The sequence below is a fragment of the Somniosus microcephalus genome, chromosome 12, assembly GCF_052327205.1.
Source record: "Somniosus microcephalus isolate GS21.2 chromosome 12, FLI_Smic_1.0, whole genome shotgun sequence".
In the NCBI taxonomy this organism is placed as follows: Eukaryota; Metazoa; Chordata; class Chondrichthyes; order Squaliformes; family Somniosidae; genus Somniosus; species Somniosus microcephalus.
Window position 1 is genome coordinate 169618414 of NC_140998.1, and position 19490 is coordinate 169637903.

The 19490-nt window shown below is 53.2% G+C and overlaps 1 protein-coding gene across 1 annotated transcript in view; it reads right to left on the reverse strand.

Moving 5' to 3' along the window:
* The window catches only part of LOC147109713 (serine/threonine-protein kinase PAK 4-like), a 137830-nt gene that overhangs the window by 66564 nt on the left and 51776 nt on the right, over positions 1-19490 (reverse strand). The window lies entirely within an intron of this gene.

The window sequence follows — 19490 nt, forward strand, 5'->3', positions numbered from 1 at the left end:
CTCCCACTCAGACCAAGGCAGTGTGGATGCAGGTGGCTGAGGAGGTCAACTCCTTGGGAGTCACCCGCAGAACCTGGATACAGTGCAGGAAAAGATTTTATGACCTTCATCGCACTGGAAAAGTGAGTATGAATTTCCCATCACCCTCAATCTGATCCCCATTGCCTTTCCTCACCAGCGCTCAGCTTTAGCAATCCCTTCCTCCACATCCCACTTGACACTGACATCCATGCACCCTTACCCATTCCCTCTCTCTCTATGCTCACATTCACAGAACTATTCCACCATGTAGCCCTCACACTCCCTATCACTCTGATGCTTTGAACACAACTGACAACACACAGGGAGGGCCCTTGGTCTTGCAATGCACTCCATCTTTGTCTCCTTCTAAGTATCTATGCTATGCAATCTCTACACTCACTCCTTCATTCTCACTCAACCTCCACTTGTCTCCCTTATTGCAGGAAAAGAGAGCTCACAACAAAAGAGAACGAGCCAGGACAGGAGGAGGGACAGCCTCAATAGCCCACCTGACCCCCTGGGAGGTGGCTGTCCTGGAAATTATGGGAATAGAGGATGATTCGCGCGTGGGGGATGGACAGATGGGTGCAACACAGCAAGCTGGTGACAGAAAAGTTTCCCATCTCTCTCTTTGACATTACATGAGTCGCTGATAATGATTGTGAAGCTGTAACAGATGCACTTATGAGCATCTGCAAAAATCTATGTGCATGTAGCCTTTGCATCACATCTCTGACTCTTTCCTTTACTCCCCCACAGGACCATCACAAGCATCCGTCCCCCCTAGCCAGGAAGAAGAGGCTGAGCAGCCAGACTCCTCAGAGGAAGCTGCAACATCTGAGGGCGCAACGTCACCAGAATTCAGCGCACCCAGCATCAGCGCAGACACTCACACCTCGGTGGGACCTTCGGGACATAGAGCAGTGTTGTCACCTGGTGTATCACAGCTCACAAGTGAGCATCAGCAGATTGTGGAGACAGGGACAGCAGTGGAGAGTCCTAGTCGGAGGGAGCAGAACTCTGCCAGCTCGGCTCCGCAGCATGTCGACCCTCTGCCTCTGGGTCCATCCATAAGATCAGAGGTGACGGAACTCCAGGCACAGATGCAGGAGTCTCTGGCAGGTTTTGTCTCGGGTCGCTGCGAGTGTGGAGCAAATGGAGGAGTCCATAGTTAACATGAGCAGAGCCTTTGTGGAGTCATTGGCGCATGAACGCATCACCGCGGAATGTATGGCTACCTCCATGGTAAGGCTGGCTACCGTACAGGAGAGGATGGCTATGGTAGAGAAGAGGAGGGTTACGGCCATGGAGGAGCTTAGTCGCCAGGGTATGGAAAACATGGTCATTGTTCAGAATAGAATGACATCTCTTGAGGAGCGATGGGCATCTACTGGACAGAGAAACCAGACCTTCATGGAAGTCCTTCTGAGTAGGACTGCCATTGCAGATACGGGTCCCCATGGCCCCCCTGATGTGCAGCAAGGTGCTCTCCAGCCACTTGCAGGCGCTGAGGGGGACCTGACCCATGAGGGGGAAGTTGGTGGCATACCTCAAGGAAGTGCACAGCAAACCACGACGATTCTGGAGACCCTGGCTCCTCTCCAAGTGCTCACACTTCCATGCCACTGCAGAGCCCTCGGTCAGAGCCCCACTGGAGTCCACACCCAAGTGAGATACACGTCTCAACCCCTGCACAGCCGCAGGAGCAGCAGACTGTTGACGAGCCCTCACAGGCTTGCAACCCCAGAGGACGCCCGCCAAAGGTGTCGAGACAGGAGCAGCAGCAAAGTGAGCAAGGGGCCTCCACATCTGCTGAAGCCACAGGGGAAGCACTACGTAGGGGCACGCGTAAGAGGAAGATAAAGCACAAGTAGTCACAAGGGTAGTCACTTGGGTGGAATTTTGTGTTTAGTGTAAAAATGCCATCACGTCGTAATTGTACATAAAAATTCTGATGGCAAATGTTGCAGTTGTGGCGTCTGTCATTTCGCTATTGGGACTTCCACATTGAGGCCTTAGGAATACTTGCAACTGTCAGTATGGTGGTCGGAGTGCTAGGAATCCTCTGGTTCTTGGCCATTGTCAATGCTCTGGTAAGAAGCTGCGAGGCAAAAGTGTTTGATTGACTAGGCTAAGCAAATCTGGCCAGGATGAGTGTGTTCCTTGCATCCCAGGCAGCAATGTTCTCGCATAATGCTGCCGCTGGTTGATGGGCCTCTGCAGGATGTTAGTTTTCCTCCTCCTCCTCCTCATCTGAGGAGGATATGTGAGGAACCACTTGGTCCTCAGGAATCTGCAAGCCACGACGCTGTGCCATGTTGTGAAGTGCACAGCAAACCACGACGATTCTGGAGACCCTGGCTGCGGAGTAATGCAGGGTTCCATCTGATCTATCCAGGCATCTGAAGCACATCTTCAGCAAACCAATGGTTTGTTCAATTGTGGCTCTGGTGGACATGTGGCTGGAGTTGTACTTGGATGGTCTCCTCAACGGCGGCATCAGCCACGTCCTCAGGGGATAGCCCTTGTTTCCGTTAAGTTGGTCTGGCGGACTGAATAGCGGAGGCACACTAGACTGTCGCAGTATGAAGGAGTCATGGCAACTGCCAGGGTACATGGCACAAACGTGAAAAATTTCCTTCTTGTGGTCACACACCAGCTGAACGTTAAGGGAGTGGAAGCCCTTGCGGTTGACAAAAATACCTGGATTGCGATGGGGTGCCTTAAGGGCCACATGTGTGCAGTCAACGATGCCCTGCACCCTTGGAAAGCCTGCCAGATTAGCTAATCCAACCACTCGCACCATGACACTTGCTCGATCCTTGGTGCAATGGATGTGATTGTGCGCGAGGGCAAAGAGGGCATCGGTTACCTGCGTGATGCAAGTGTGTGCGGCCGCCTGGGAGATGCCGCTGCTGTCTGCTGCTGATCCCTGGAATGAGCCTGAGGCAAAAAAGTGGAGTGCGGTGGTGACTTTGACGGCCATTGGTAATGCTTGTCCACCTGGTCCTCTGGGCAGCAGGTCTTGCTGTAGCATTGCGCAGATGTCAGTCACTACCTCTCGCGAAAGTCGGAGCCGCCTTTGGCACTGCTGCTCAGACATGTTGAGATAGGTGACCCTGCGTCTGTAGACCCTGTTTGGGGGGGTATCTCCTGCACCGACGGGCTTCCAGGCGCTGGCCCCTTCTGGCCTGTACAGCCTCAGGTGGGTGAGCAGCAGCCTGGCGCTCCTGCTGCTGCTGCTGTTGCTGGTGCTGCTGTTGTTCCTGGTTCTGCTGGTGCCGCAGTTGGTGCTCGAGCTCTTCTAATGCCCAGATGGGAAGGAAATAAATGGCTCCCATGCTTCTGGTATATGCCTCCTTTGAGGAAGCGCTGAGTGAAGGTGGCAAGAGGGTTTTCCCAGGAGGCCACACTGGAGATGGGTGTAAGACTCCAACCTTCCATAGGTGTGGTTAAGCTGTCTAAAAGTTGCCCCAGACTTGAGACCATTAAGTCCTGCCACCTGCAAATGATGGCTGATCAAATCTCCTCTTTTTAATGGTTGACCTGCAGTTGATAGTCAGCAATCCAATAGTGCTCCTGCCAGGTTTCACAGTCGTGTTTCCCACCAGGCATGTTTTACGTGGGAAAAGTGTTAAATTTGCAAGGGCCTGTTAAAATAGGATTATAGAGGCCATTTAGTGGTTATTAAGGGCCTTAATCGGGAACCAGGTGGCAGGGGTGGCCACCCACCCGCCAGTTTTTGTGATTTTAACCCCCCGCACGCCTCCAAGCCCGACTCCACGGCTCAATGAAAATCGAGCCCAGAGTGTGACTGGGTCGGAGTGTAGTGGACAGAGTGTGACTGGGTCGGAGTGTAGCGGACAGAGTGTGACTGGTGTAATGTATATACCTTTAAGGGGGGGAACTACTTTTTACAGCTCATGTATACTGTAGTACCGGCAGTGACCACACCTGTATATAGCACTGAGTAGTAATCTGTACAGGCAGTTCCAGTGTGAGCCACGTTTAGTAAACACCTGTTGTACAGTTTCTCCTGCAGTCTGTGTCTTATTGTACACGGACACAACATTGGCGACAAGGCAAGTTCGAACCTACCTGCAACTCTGCATCACCTCCCGGGGATTCGTTCCTGGAGATCAGTGGATTGGAGGTCAAGGCCAGAGACTCGGGCGTCGACCACGGGCAACCGCCCAGTCATCCAGCAGAGACTCGAGAATTGCGGGGGAGGCTGTTGAGAGCCAGGCTTGGCTTTCCAGTCGAGGTGGTCCAGCGAAACGGGCTGGCAACAGGTAGTGCGCAGACCCTTCCTGGACAGCGGCGGGCTAGAGCCCGACCGAGCGGCACAGCAAAGGGCCGAGCAGCGTCGACGGGGGGGAGAGAGAGAGAGGGCAGGGCGCAGCCGGTGTTCAGGGGCCGAGCAGCGTCGAAGAGAGGGAGAGAGAGACGCGCAGAAACCCGCGAGGCGCCGCCATTGCCACGAGGACCGCAGAGAGCGGCGTTGGCAGCAGCGCAGGAGAAGCGCGTGAAACCTACAGGGCGCCGCCATTGCCACGAGAACCGCCAGGAGCGGCGTTGGCAGCAGCGGGGGAGGGAGGAAAGCGCGGGAGATGCCATTTTAAGCCATTGGGAGACGCCATTTTAAACCACACCCAAAATGCCGAACAGTGGCAGTATCACCGCATTTGACAATGAAGTCGAAGATTGGACTACATATGTCGAACGAATAGAGGTGTACTGCAAGGCAAATGAGGTGTCAGATGACAAGAAAGCGTCGGTATTGTTAAATTTAATGGGTGCAAAGACGTATGGTTTATTACGAAATCTAGTAACCCCAACGAAGCCAATGGAAAAGAGTTTTGAAGACATAGTAAAGATACTACAGGAACATTTAAACCCCACACTGCTGCTGATAGCAGAAAGATTCAAGTTTCACAAACGGAACCAGCATAAGGATGAAAGCAATGCTGATTATTTAACAGAACTGTGGAAACTATCGAAACACTGCCAGTTTGGAGCGGGACTGGCAGATACCTTAAGGGACAAGTTTGTGTGTGGGCTTCAAAGTGAAGGAACCCAGAAACGGCTTTTATCTGAAAAGGACCTTACGCTGGAAAAGGCTTTCAGCATTGCGGTATCATATGAAGCAGCAGCACGGGGCGCTGCAGAGATACAACAGAGACCGCAAGAATATGGCACAAACGAAATGTCATATGGAACAGAGAAGTGCTAGCGCTGCGGCAGAACAACACACGACCAGAATGATTGCTGGTTCAAAGACAAAGGCCTAGAAATTCGGTATGGCCCCGCCAGGACTTTTGCGCCCGAAATTTTGCGCTCGCCAGGATTCCCGTAGCGCCCGCCTAAAATTCAGTTGCGACGGGCCAAGACGGCGGCGGGCGCTATTGCAGGGTTTGGCCGCCTCGCTAGGGGCGATGAATGTCACTTGCAGGCGTCCAGCTGCCGCTGCGGCACCCGATGCGGTGCGGCAGGCTGGGGTACTGCAGGCCTCCTCCTTCTCAAGGAGGAGCTGCCTGCAGCCGTCAGATCGCCGGTGGATTCCCCCGGCAAATGAGCCCGGCACCACGGAGAAGTGCCGGGCTCGGGGGACTCCGACATCAATGCCGCGGGGGGGTGGTGCAGGAGTCCGGGGAGGGAGGTGCGGGCAGGCGGCCGCCGGGAAAGCGGCCGGCCGCCGCTCCACCTTTATGCGCCGGCCTTTCGGAGCTGCAAGACCCCGTTTCACAAACGCTGTTTGCGGCTGCCACGGGTGAGGCGGCCGCAACTGAATTTGGCCATCGGGCCGGAATAGCATTGCAACCGGGGCGCTGTGCACACCGACTTCATCGGTGCCGGCGCGGCGCTACCGGCTAACGCCGATGTTAGGGTCCATCTGAATTTCGGGCGATAAAAAACTTCAGGCGCAAACCACTTTATAGCCAATAAGTGGGCGCAAACGCAACTGAATTTCTAGGCCAAAGTGTGCAGACAGTGTGGAAAAGTAGGACACATAGCACGAGTCTGCAGGTCCACAAAGAAAACCAGCAATAAGAAACCTACCAAACAAAAGTACAAGAAGGTACATAAGATGACGGAGAATAGTTCAGACGAACAAAAGAGTGATAACGACTCCGAAAGCAGGGAACTGAGTTGTCTGAAACTACATAATCTGATCACAACGGAGGATCACCGAACCATTTGTGTCACTCTCAAGATAGCAGGAGTCCAGGTAAAGATGGAATTGGACACAGGATCAGCCCTAACAGTCATAAACCGACGGGACTACGAGCGGCTATTCTCACACATACCCTTGAGAGACACAAAAATAATTTTGAAGACGTACACAGGGCAAAAAGTCTACCCCAAAGGAAAAATAAGGGTGACCGTTATGTATAACGGTAAGGAAACACCAAAACTAGACCTGTATGTATTGCAAGATGGAGGACCACCATTACTGGGACGTGAATGGATCCGGAAAATACAACTGGATTGGCATTCCATACAGGCACTGACTGTGGCTGACAAAAAGGATGATGACGTCACACCTGGACGACTGTCAAAGATCCTAACTGACGCGAAAGAGGTGTTCCAGCAAGGACTCGGAACACTAAAAGGCATGACAGCGACGATTAAAATTGAAGAAAATGCAAGCCCAAAATTTTTTAAGGCCAGACTGGATGCAATCCGCCCAGCCGTCGAAGCAGAGCTGGAGAGTCTGGAACGTTCAACTGTACTGTCCAAGGTAGACTGGAGCGAGTGGGCTACACCCATCGTCCCCGTGATGAAAAAGTCGTTGAGCAGCACGCCTGGGGAACCAAGGAAGGTTCGCATCTGTGGGGACTTTAAGGTAACAGTGAACCCGGTCCTTCACACCGTACAATATCCACTTCTGCGGATTGAAGATATTTTTGCCTCGCTATCTGGAGGGAAACGCTTCACTAAGATTGATCTGGCCCAGGCGTATCTGCAAATGGAGGTAGAAGAAGCATCAAAAAAATACCTCACAATCAACACCCATAAAGGTCTCTACCAATACAACGGGCTGGTATTCGGGGTAGCATCAGCTCCGGCTATTTGGCAGAGGGCAATGGAACAAGTCCTGCAAGGGATCCCAGGGACCCAGTGTTATTTGGACGACATCCTGGTCACGGGCGAAAATGACAGTGATCACCTTGCCAACCTGGAGCAGGTGCTCACTAGATTGCAGGAATATGGGCTCCGAGCTAACCGCCCCAAATGCGAGTTTTTTAGAAAACAGATCTCGTATTGTGGCCACGTTATCGATAAAGAGGGGTTACATAAGTCCCCAGAGAAGATTGAGGCAGTAGTCAAGGCTCCAGCACCGGAAAATGTGTCACAACTGAGGTCGTTCCTCGGGCTGGTAAACTACTACCATAAGTTCTTGCCAAATTTGTCTACAATACTACACCCACTGAACACCCTACTGCAAACTGGGGTGCCATGGAAGTGGCGTGACGAATGTAGACGAGCTTTCCAGAAGAGCAAAACACTAATCACATCGAAAGAGGTATTGGCCCATTACAACCCAGCATTACCAATTCGGTTGGCATGTGATGCATCACCCTACGGCATTGGAGCGGTGCTGTCGCACAAATTCTCGGATGGCTCAGAGGCCAATAGCCTTTGCGTCACGATCACTAACCTCAGCCGAGCGTAACTACGCCCAGATTGACAGGGAGGCCCTCAGCCTAGTGTGGGGAGTGAAAAAGTTCAATCACTATCTGCACGGGCAGAAATTCACCTTGCTGACTGATCACCAGCCTCTTGTCTCCATTTTTAATCCGAAGAAGGGCGTTCCGGTGATGACTGCGCAACGACTACAAAGATGGTCACTTTTTCTAGGGGCGCACCACTATGAGATTGAATATAAGGGCATGAAACAGCATGGAAATGCTGATGGGCTATCACGCCTGCCACTGCCTACTGCGGAGGAAGCACCAGCAGTGGATCCTGTCGAAATATTCCATTCGACTATAGTTGAATACCTACCAGTAACTAACGCTTGTATCGAAAAGGAAACCCGAAATGACCCGACACTGTCTCGGGTATATGATTTGACGGTGAAGGGATGGCCAGCACATGGCGACTCACTGTTGCCAGCATTCTCGACAAGGAGAGAACAGCTGTCAGTGTGCCGGGGGACCTTGATGTGTGGATCCCGAGTGGTAATTCCACCCAAGTTAAGGGATAGAGTGCTCAATGAGCTTCATGAGGGTCATCTGGGAGGGGTAAAAATGAAAAGCCTAGCCAGCGCTTATGTGTGGTGGCCGGGAATCGATAAACAAATCGAGGACCTGACCAAGAGCTGCTCAGGATGCCAGAAAGTCCAAAATGCACCACCACAGGCCCCTCTACACTCATGGGAGTGGCCCTCATCTCCATGGCAACGGGTGCATATTGATTTTGCTGGTCCATTCATGGACTCAATGTTTTTAATAGCCATGGATGCGCACTCGAAATGGCCTGAGGTCATCAAAATGTCCTCCACCACCACGGAGAAAACTATTGCAGTCCTACGGACCATTTTTGCCAGGAATGGCTTGCCAGAACAGATTTGCTCCAACAACGGACCACAGTTTGTGTCCGAAGAGTTCCGGAGGTTCTTGAAAGAGAATGGGGTAAGGCATTACACATCTGCCCCGTATCATCCAGCCACAAATGGATTGGCTGAGAGGTTCGTACAAACCTTTAAGAAGGCAATAAAGGCTATGTACAATGACAACATTCCGCTGCAGCACAAGGTGGGCAATTTCCTGTTCGCCTACCGGAATGCGACACATGCAGTCACCAACCAGGCCCCAGCCATGATGTTCTTTAACCGAAGGTTAAGATCTTGCCTGGATTTGCTCAGACCAAACGTACGAAGAGATGTTGAGAGTAAGCAATTCCAGCACATCCATGAGAAGCCAACAAGAAGCTTCAATGTAGGGCAACCAGTCTTGGCCCGCGACTACCGAACAGAAAAATGGCAGCCAGGAACGATATGCACACGGCAGGGCCCACTAATGTACACAGCAGACGTTGGGGAGAGCATCGTGAGACGCCATGCTGACCAGATCCCAGAGTCACGGGAACAAGTCAACCCCATGCCTCGCCCATATGTACCTGGTGATGAACCCGACGTACAGGTCGCATCTACCCCAGAAACAGTAGCATCGGAAGCTGATGAACCAACCGACGACAGGGTGCCAGAATCGCCTCCGCACCAAGAGCAAGACACTCGGGAAAGGCGCTATCCAGAAAGGATCAGGAGGCCTCCCCAAAGACTGAATATATAAATAGACTATTTTCAGCTAATGTTGCATGTTAAAAGTGTTAATTGTAATTAGTTTGATATTTAATTGTTAAGAGTGTTATGGTACTGTTAATCTAAAAGGGGAGGAATTGTAATGTATATACCTTTAAGGGGGGGGGGGGGGGGGGAACAACTTTTTACAGCTCATGTATACTGTAGTACCGGCAGTGACCACACCTGTATATAACGCTGAGTAGTAATCTGTACAGGCAGTTCCAGTGTGAGCCACGTTTAGTAAACACCTGTTGTATCGTTTCTCCTGCAGTCTGTGTCTTATTATACACGGACACAACAACTGGGTCGGAGTGTAGGGGACAGAGTGTGACTGGGTCAGAGCGTAGGGGACAGAGTGTGACTGGGTCGGAGTGTAGGGGACAGAGTGTGACTGGGTCGGAGCGTAGGGGACAGAGTGTGACTGGGTCGGAGTGTAGGGGACAGAGTGTGACTGGGTCAGAGCGTAGGGGACAGAGTGTGACTGGGTCGGAGCGTAGGGGACAGTGTGTGACTGGGTCGGAGCGTAGGGGACAGAGTGTGACTGGGTCGGAGCGTAGGGGACAGAGTGTGACTGGGTCGGAGCGTAGGGGACAGAGTGTGACTGGGTCGGAGCGTAGGGGACAGAGTGTGACTGGGTCGGAGCGTAGGGGACAGAGTGTGACTGGGTCGGAGCGTAGGGGACAGAGTGTGACTGGGTCGGAGCGTAGGGGACAGAGTGTGACTGGGTCGGAGCGTAGGGGACAGAGTGTGACTGGGTCGGAGCGTAGGGGACAGAGTGTGACTGGGTCGGAGCGTAGGGGACAGAGTGTGACTGGGTCGGAGCGTAGGGGACAGAGTGTGACTGGGTCGGAGCGTAGGGGACAGAGTGTGACTGGGTCGGAGCGTAGGGGACAGAGTGTGACTGGGTCGGAGCGTAGGGGACAGAGTGTGACTGGGTCGGAGCGTAGGGGACAGAGTGTGACTGGGTCGGAGCGTAGGGGACAGAGTGTGACTGGGTCGGAGCGTAGGGGACAGAGTGTGACTGGGTCGGAGCGTAGGGGACAGAGTGTGACTGGGTCGGAGCGTAGGGGACAGAGTGTGACTGGGTCGGAGCGTAGGGGACAGAGTGTGACTGGGTCGGAGCGTAGGGGACAGAGTGTGACTGGGTCGGAGCGTAGGGGACAGAGTGTGACTGGGTCGGAGCGTAGGGGACAGAGTGTGACTGGGTCGGAGCGTAGGGGACAGAGTGTGACTGGGTCGGAGCGTAGGGGACAGAGTGTGACTGGGTCGGAGCGTAGGGGACAGAGTGTGACTGGGTCGGAGCGTAGGGGACAGAGTGTGACTGGGTCGGAGCGTAGGGGACAGAGTGTGACTGGGTCGGAGCGTAGGGGACAGAGTGTGACTGGGTCGGAGCGTAGGGGACAGAGTGTGACTGGGTCGGAGCGTAGGGGACAGAGTGTGACTGGGTCGGAGCGTAGGGGACAGAGTGTGACTGGGTCGGAGCGTAGGGGACAGAGTGTGACTGGGTCGGAGCGTAGGGGACAGAGTGTGACTGGGTCGGAGCGTAGGGGACAGAGTGTGACTGGGTCGGAGCGTAGGGGACAGAGTGTGACTGGGTCGGAGATAAAGTTACATCAAAGTACATGAAATTCGAACCATCCAGACTCTGTTTGGTGTTTATCTTAAAAATTATGAGAGGATGAGACTAACTGGATAGAAACAGACTGTTTCTAGTGATTGAGAGGCGATAGACTTAATACTATGTGCTCGCCTCTCAATCACTAGAAACAGTCTGTTTCTATCCAGTTAGTCTCAACCTCTCATAATTTAACATCTTTATCAAATTATCTCATAATCTCCTCTGTTCCCACAAAACAGTCCCAGTTTATCAAGTCTTTCTTTGTATTTGTCTTGGCTCATACCGGCAGTTACCTAGTTATTAGGAATAGTAAGTGAGGTAGTATAGCATTAGTGGTAATGATAGGGTTGACTTTGAGTGCTAGGAATATAATGCTGACAGACAGAGCTAGGTGCCAGTATGTCTGCCAAGGTGGTGATAATTCAGAGACGAGGAGATGATTGAGTGTGAGAAATTTCTGGGAAGATAAGGAAGTGCTGACAGTATGGCCAGCCTGACAGCTGAAGCAAGTGAAATGTCTGGAGAACAGTGAACAGCTCAAGGCACGATGCACAAACACGAGATGGGACGTTGTCTACGTGACTGCTGGCGTCCTTACATACTAATCTTACGTTAACCTTATGTACTGAACTGTATAAAGATAGGGCATACCGGGAAACTGTAGGGACTCTAAATAGTCTTGAAGAGACTACTCTGAGCGGTCAGAGAGTTTAGTGCATGAATCCCCGTTGAGTTTGTTACTTGTGAGCATCAAGGTGCCGATCTCAAAAGTCCTGCTTATGTTCAGTTTATATTCATTTGAAAAATAAAGATTATTGATCAGACGACTCTCTGTCTCTTGGGTCCATGAGCCTATATTGAAATAAAATAAGGATTGTCCCAACACTAGTGAACCTGTGCTACACCCTCCCTGCTGCCTCAACATCCTTCCTATAATGTGGCTCCCAAAACTGCACACAGTACTCCAACTGTAGTCGCACTATGGTTTTATAAAGGTTCACCATTACACCTCGACTTTTGTATTCCGTAACACTTGCCCGAAAACCCAGTATTCCATTAGCTATTCTCATGGCCTCATCCAGTTGAGTCGCTTCTTTTAATGTCGTGACCCTGAAGCCCCAAATCCTTCTGCTCTTCTGCAACACCCAACCGTCCCCCAATATGTAATTATTACTTTTGTACTTATCAATACCAAACTGTAGCATGTCACATTTACTGACATTAGTGGGAGACAGAGTGTGACTGGAATAAAGTGACACAGTCTGATTCAGCTATCGGGTTAAACACACAGGCCTAGAAATTCGCTAGCCCCCAAAAACAGGTGCGGGAATCACGATGCGCGATCAACCCGTGCCCGTTCAGAGGAATGCAGGCAGCACACGAACTTTGTGCTGCCGGCTCGTTTCCATGATTGCGATGTTAAGCCCAGCTGCGCGCCTCAGCAGGGGGCCCAAGTTCGTGCGAGGCTTATACCAATTAAAGCTAGCCTGCACTACTTAAAGACAGTCGGCACCTCTTAAAGGGGAGGTGCATTCTGCCTGCAGCAGCTCATTGAACTGGCTGGGGAAGACAGTGAGAGGAGGAGAAAAGAAAAATCATGTCACAACAGGGGAGAGAGCATGCGCCTAGCTTCTCCGATGCAGCACTGGAGGCCTTGGTGCAGGAGGTCAACTTGAAGAGAGAGGTGCTGTTTCCACAGGGGGCCCTCCATGCAACACAGTGTAGAGTCCAATGGGAACAGATTGCCATTGTGGTGAATGCCAGCAGTTTAGCCCTGAGGACCGGGACGCAGTGCAGGAAGAAGTTTAATGACCTCACATGAGTGGTCAAGGTCAGTGAATTAATCTTCAAAGGCCATATCCCACCATCTGCACCACTAGCCTCACACACTGCTCAATACATCACATCCCCATCACTCACCTACCAACAATCTCTACCAAATATGACTCATACCTCACATTCATAGCTTCACCTCACCCTCATACACTTACCACTACTGCAAGCCTCACACCCACATCTCAACTTCAACCATGACAGGCACATCACCCGAACACATTGCACCACACTCACTGACACACTTCACCCAAATACATTGCACCACACTCACTGACACACACTTCACCCAAACACATTGGCCTAGAAATTCAGTTGGTTGCGCCAGCCGTTAGCGCCTTAGGAGGAGTAGATTCCGGGCGCGAGGCGGCTTGCGCCCGGGCGAAGCGCGAACTGCGCCTCGCCCCAACTTCACTAGAGATTTAGCGGCGGCGCAAAGTCTTTGCGCGCGCTCAGCTGCGCGCGCAGATCATGACGTCATTTCCTCGTGCAACGCCCTTTGTGCGCCCCCAACCGGAACTTCAGTCGCGCCGCCCCATTGTGCGCCTGGCGCCCCTAGCGACTGTGAAGTGGAACGGTGCTCAGCCGATGCGGGGCGCGGGGGGCGCAAATTAAAGGGCACTCATCCTGCAATATAAAACGCTGCCATTTTGCAGCACACCTTCTTGCGAAACGGATCTTTGGAGAAAGGCCAAGGTAGATAGCTTTCTGCTTTGGCCCAACACTCGGACAGGTACTTCTGGCTTCAGGCCACAGCTTTCAAAAAGTTTTTGCCTTCATTGACATCTCATTGTTTGCCAGCATATTATGGGGGCTGCAATGGGTGTAAACGCTGGCTTTCTCAATTACATCCAAAGGGCTCAGCAACGCCATGAGAGACTGGCAGCCCTGGCTAGACGGAGAGGGGGCAACAGGCGTCGGCAAAGGAGGCCTTACCCACCCAGGGTATACCGCCAGCAGTTCTCCTATCTCCAGATGTCTGAGGAGCAGTGTGTTCAGAGGCTGCGATTCAGAAGGGACGTGGTCACAGAGATCTGCCAGCTGCTTGCCGGTGATCTGCAGCCACAGCTGAGCTGCAGGACGTCTCTGTCGGTGGCAGTGAAAGTGACGGTGGCTCTCAACTTTTATGCCACCGGCTCCTTCCAAGCCGCTACTGGCGACATTGCCAACATCTCCCAGTTCGCCGTGCATTGCTGCATCCGCCAGGTGACCAATGCCCTTTTCAAAAGGAGACGTCAGTTCATCTCCTTCTCCATGGCCCTTGCCAAGCAGCAACAGCGTGCAATGGGCTTTGCAGCATTCGCGGGCTTCCCCATGGTGCAGGGCGCCATTGACTGTATGCATGTGGCTTTGCGGGCACCTCTGGAGAATGCCGAGGATTACCGCAACCGGAAGGGCTACCATTCGCTGAACGTACAGCTGGTGTGTGACCACAGGCAGCTCATCCTAGCTGTCAACGCCCGCTTTCCAGGCAGCAGCCACGATGCCTTCATCCTCCGACAGACTTCTGTGGCAGACATGTTCCAGGCCCAGCCTCACCCACGAGGATGGCTTATCGGGGACAAAGGCTATTCTTTGTGTACCTGGCTGATGACCCCGCTCCGTGCGCCCAGCACCCCTGCTGAAGAGCGATACAACGAGAGCCATCAATCGACCAGGAACATCATCGAACAAACAAATCGGCGTCCTGAAGCAACGGTTCCACTGTCTCGATCGTTCCAGGGGAGCACTGCAGTATTCGCCGGAGCGAGTCTCCCATTTCGTCGTCGTTTGCTGCATGCTGCACAACCTGGCTATCTGCAGGACTCAGCCACTGCCACCACACATTGGAGGACCACCTGAGGAGGAGGAGGAGGACCAGCACAGGAGGGAGGCACAAAGTGCAAGGGCCGCCCATCGCCGGCTTATTGAACGTCGGTTCTAGGCCCCCTCTCAGGGACTGGCTTGTGCCAATGTCAGCAGATGAATGTAGCCGCTCCACAAGCCCTCAGCCGAGCAGGGCAACCAGGACTTAACCAAAAAACCATGCACACTGCAATTTAACAACAAAAATTTATTGAAAACCTCTGCCCTTCCCACATTACATGCTCATGTGGAGAAGCCCCCTCCAAAAACACAAAAATACCAGTCTCGGCCTTACACAAATAAAGATAGACACCAGTCTCGGCCTTACACCCAAACAACTGCACAAGTGTCGGCCTTCCAACAAGCACCAGGCATTTGTGCATACCTCTACTTTATGCCCTTCAAGGGCGATGCCTTGCGCATCCTTGCCTGGCCCCTGCCCGCCCTGCTGCTCCTCCTCAATGGGAGCCCAGTGGCTGCAGCAAGGCTGGGGGAAGGCTGCTGAGGGGCAGATGGCGAGACGGCAGATGCCCTTGGGGGTCGGCCTGCACCAGCTCTGGCCTTGGAGGGGCCGGCTGCTGACTGCTCCAACTGTGGCTGGGCGGCAGCAGTCTGTCCAGCAGCTCGTGGCAGCTGCAATGGCGGAGTGGCAGTGTCGGCTGCAGGAATGGTGGCAACCTGGCAGATCGCAGGTGCTCGCTGGTCGCCTGACACATTGGCACTCGCACGGGCCAGCAGTGCAGCATGCGCAGCAAACAGCTGAAGGACAGACTGCTGGGCTGCTGCTGCGCGGCGAGTGCCCTGGCGAGGCCTGGCTGATCCAGCGAGGGTGGCAGCAGTTAGTGCCCGTGTGGCCCTGGTCTGTGTCCGCAATACACCAGCCAGTGAATGGACGGCACGACTGAGCACTTGGCTAGAAGCCGACTGTGCTGCCGTGAAGTCCTGCAGACTCGTGGTCTGTGCTGCCGTGAAGTCCTGCAGACTCGTGGCCTGTGCTGCCGCGATGTCCTGCAGACTCCTGGCCTGTGCTGCATTGATGTCCTGCACACTCCTGGCCTGTGCTGCATTGAATTGTTCCAGACTCCTGGCCTGTGCTGCACTGAATTGTTGCAGACTCCTGGCCTGTGCTGACCCGAATTCCTGCACACTCCTTGCCAGTGACTCTATGGAGTCAGGCATCCGTGCCACTGCAGCCATGAGCTCAGTGTGCCTGTGCTCAGCCTGGACGGCCATTTCCTCTAGGAGGCGCACCTCCTCTGCGCTGACAGTCGCAGGACTGGAGGCCGCACTCACCCTCTGGGGAGAAGTCCGACGAGCTTCCCCACCCCTCCCGCGTTGCTGCAGGCCGATGGGCCCCAGAGCTTCACTCTCCTCCGACCCTTCCCCCCGGCTCCCCTCCAGGGAAGACGTGTCCCCTACATCGCCATGGGCTGGCGCGGCTGAGGGTGGCACTGATGGGCCGGCTTCCTCTTCCTCCTCCTTGTCTTCCGAAGGGCTGACAGTGGCAGCTTGAGGGCCCGCCTCCTCACCTGGCGATTCACCATCTGAAAGCAGGAAGGCACAAAGGGTAGCTTTAGAGTGAGGACAGGGCGGCAGCGAGGGAGTCATGAGTGGTGCCATTCACCGCATTGGTCGGACAGTGGCAAAGGATGCTGATCTGATGCGCAAGTGGAACGAGAGAGGTCCAAAAGGTGATGCCCTTACCATTGGTGCCCAGAACAGGGTCGGCATCTCCAGTGGCGACGGGGCCAATCAGCCGGCCTCCCATAATGCGCTCCACACGCTGGTCGAGGTCGGAGAGCTCTTTGATGTCAGGACGGCCTCCCCCGGTCTCAGTTTGGTTGCGCCGGTTGTGCGCAACCTTGGCCTGCAAGAGAAAGGACGGCCTCTAAGTACAGTGTGTAGCCCTGATCTTGTCTGCACTGCCTCCCATGGTCGAATAGCTTGGACAGTGTGTAGCCCTGATCTTGTCTGCACTGCCTCCCATGGTCAAATAGCTTGGACAGTGTGTAGCCCTGATCTTGTCTGCACTGCCTCCCATGGTCGAATAGCTTGGACAGTGTGTAGCCCTGATCTTGTCTGCACTGCCTCCCATGGTCGAATAGCTTGGACAGTGTGTAGCCCTGATCTTGTCTGCACTGCCTCCCATGGTCAAATAGCTTGGACAGTGTGTAAAGTGCTGAATGTGCAAGTGATTTTCATGCCAGTCCCATAGCTGCTGGATGAGGGCTGGCCATTAGGGCTTTCAGGTCCCTTTGCCCATAATGTGAGGTGCACATGCAAGGATGAGGAGGACACTGGAAAGGGTACTCACCCTGACAACCCGAGTGAGGTCGTTGAACTTCTTCCGGCATTGCACAGCAGTCCTGGCAACCACGCTGTTGGAAGAGACCCTGTTGGACACCTCCCTCCAGGCTTGCCGGTAGGCGCTGGGCAGCGGCCTCTTGCCACCTTCTGGCTACAAAACATGGCGCCTGCGCTCCACTCCGCCAACCAGCACCCTCAGGTCACCGTCGCTAAAGCGCTGCGCTCTCTCCCTGGCCTTCTCCATAGTCCTGGGCGTTGTACAGGTGAAGCTGAAGTGGTCAGGCCTAGGTTGAGGGCTGCAGTGTGCAGGGCGTGGCAGGCAAACAAATCGACCCTCCCCCTTTAAGAGCTGACCGGCGCCAGAGTGTCTGCCGTCAATCAAAAACTCGCCGCACCTGCGCTGCGCCCGGCCTCGGTGGTATCGCTCAGCACTGCCGGCTTAGCGCCTAAAGACAGTCGTGCATCGCCTGTTTTAGCGCAGCAGCAACCTCTTGGGGCGTGACTTTGCGCCGGGCGCAAACTTTAGCGGCCGCCCGACTTTACCGCCCCAAAAGTGGCTATACTGAATTTCTAGGCCATTGCACCACACTCACTGACACACTTTACCCAAACACCTTGCACCACACTCACTGACACCCTTCACCCAAACACATTGCATACACTCACTGACACCCTTCAACCGAACACATTGCACCACACTCACTGACACACTTCACCCAGATACATTGCACCACACTCGCTGACACACTTCCCTTTCTCCTGCAGGAAAAGGTGGCTTACAACCGGCGCCAGCAGGACCTAACCGGTGGGGCACAGGCGCGCCTGCATAACCTGACCCCCCATGGAGGAGACAGTGCTGGCCATTCTTAGGAGAGGCACCGCTGAGCCCATGGCCAGCGGCAACGTTGAAAGAATACAAGATGCCGGTATCCTCATACTAAATCCTCCTTCTCACATCACACTTATCCCTCATTCCACAGTCTCTTCTGATTTACAGGCTGCAAATGGTGCAAGCATGCACCTCTTGCTTTTCCCTCTTCCCCTCACTACAACCCCACCCTTGTGCCTTTCTCATTTCAGAGACCCAAGAAATCCAACCTGGCTAGGCAGTGGTGCAAGAAGAAGTGGGAGAGGAAAGTGATGAAGAAGAAGAAACACCGTCACTCGATCTGACACTCGCAGCTGTAGTGTGTGCCTTTAAGAGCCCCAGGTGTGCTGTGGTGCCGGTGATTGCCACTCGGGCTATATAAGCCTGTGTATTGTGTATATCCATTTGGCCCCCCCCCCCAGACTTTGCTTAGTAAATACCTATGAACCAACTCCTGTCTTCAGTGTCTTTATCAACACACGGACACTACAGTGGCGACGAAGTGGAAACGGACTTACCTGCAATTCGGCAGCACCTCAAGGACTTCGATTCCTCGGGCGTCCTGAAGGCTCAAGGAAGTGAGAGAAGCTGTGGTTTCACCAGCTGGCCAAGCTGGTGGCAGGTACTGCGCTAATCCTTCCTGGGCGTCAGGCTGGGGCTCCAGCGGCTGGCTCTACAGCGGAGACAGGCAGCGAAATCGGAGGCAAGCAATAACGGACTGGGAGGGAGCACTCGGGAGACGGCCGGCGCGGCAAGCAGGTCAGCGTTCAGACCTGGACAAAAACTCCGGCGGGAACGAGTCACCAACAGTAAATAAAAAAATAAAACGGAAACCGCAGTAAACAGCTTTGTCATCGGCAGCAGCGGCGGGAAAGGCCATATCTTTTCTACAGAAAAGAAGGAAAAGCGCGGGAAGCGCCATATCTTTTCTAAGATGCCTAATTCTGGCAATATTGATGTTTTTGATAACGAGATAGAGGATTGGACCACATATGTGGAAAGAGTGGAGGTATATTGCACCGCAAATGGAATAGAAGATGAAAAAAAAGCTTCAGTGCTTCTGGATCTAATGGGCGCAAAGACATACAAGCCGTTACGAAACTTAATCACTCCAGCCGAACCGATGGACAAGAATTTTGAGGAGATTGTTGATACCCTACACTGCCAATTCGAGGCAGGACTGGCAGATTCTCTGCGAGACAAATTCATCTGCGATTCCTTAAGTGTAGAAACACAAAAAAAGCTATCTTCTGAGAAAAATTTAACACTGGACAAGGCTTTCAGTGCAATAGGAGCTGCAGAGATACAGCAAAGGCCACAGGATTTCGGCACCCATGAAATGACACATGGTTTCGAGAGATGTTATCGCTGCGGCAGATCCACCCATGACCAGAGGGACTGCTGGTTCAAGGAAAAAGCATGCAGGCGATGCGGAAAGATGGGACACATTCCACGTGTGTGCCGATCTGGAAACAAAAAATCCATTAACAGGAAAAGAATCAATAAGGAAAAGCACAGAAAGGTACAAATGATGACGGACAGTAGCTCCGAAGACCAGAAGAGCGATAGCGACTCCGGGAACAAGAGACTAAGCTCTCTCAAATTACATAATGTAATTGCCAAAGAAGATTACCAGACCATTTGGGTTACCCTCACAATAGCAGGGTCCCCAGTTAAAATGGAGCTAG